The following is a 534-nucleotide window of genomic DNA, read 5'->3' on the forward strand; positions in this document are numbered from 1 at the left end:
TTCATTTTATTACACCATTATTTCTGTTGAGTTTCATTCATATATATGTATTAATTAACCCCCTTCTTCAAATTAGACGTGGCAGATGCGGAATGAACTCCTAGAACCAGATCGCATCAAAGAAATTCAAGAGGAATTGGCGGGATTCTTTCTTGACCACGTCATCAATAAAGCCGGAGAATACCATGTGGAAGTTGATTTCAAATGCTAGAGGACTGTAATTGAGAGATCTTATATATTGTACATGTATGTAGCCAGTAGCGTCGGACGTACATGATACAAAAACTTGTTGTTCGACCAATCTCTCGGAGAAGGAGAGGTCGATCGATCATTTCTCTCGGTATGCATGACGAACTTCTGTACTCGATGGTTTCCTTCATTTTCTTACTAGCTAGCGTGTCGAGGGCTATATGTATATAGTACGTAGCGTCGACCAAGCACGGACATAAGAGAGGACATTTCTCTCTATTAATTAGCTTGCTAACACAATATATGAAACACCTAAATTAACCCCCAAAACCCCCAATCCCCCCC

This window comes from Triticum dicoccoides, chromosome 5B (genome assembly GCF_002162155.2).
Source record: "Triticum dicoccoides isolate Atlit2015 ecotype Zavitan chromosome 5B, WEW_v2.0, whole genome shotgun sequence".
NCBI classification, from domain to species: domain Eukaryota; kingdom Viridiplantae; phylum Streptophyta; class Magnoliopsida; order Poales; family Poaceae; genus Triticum; species Triticum dicoccoides.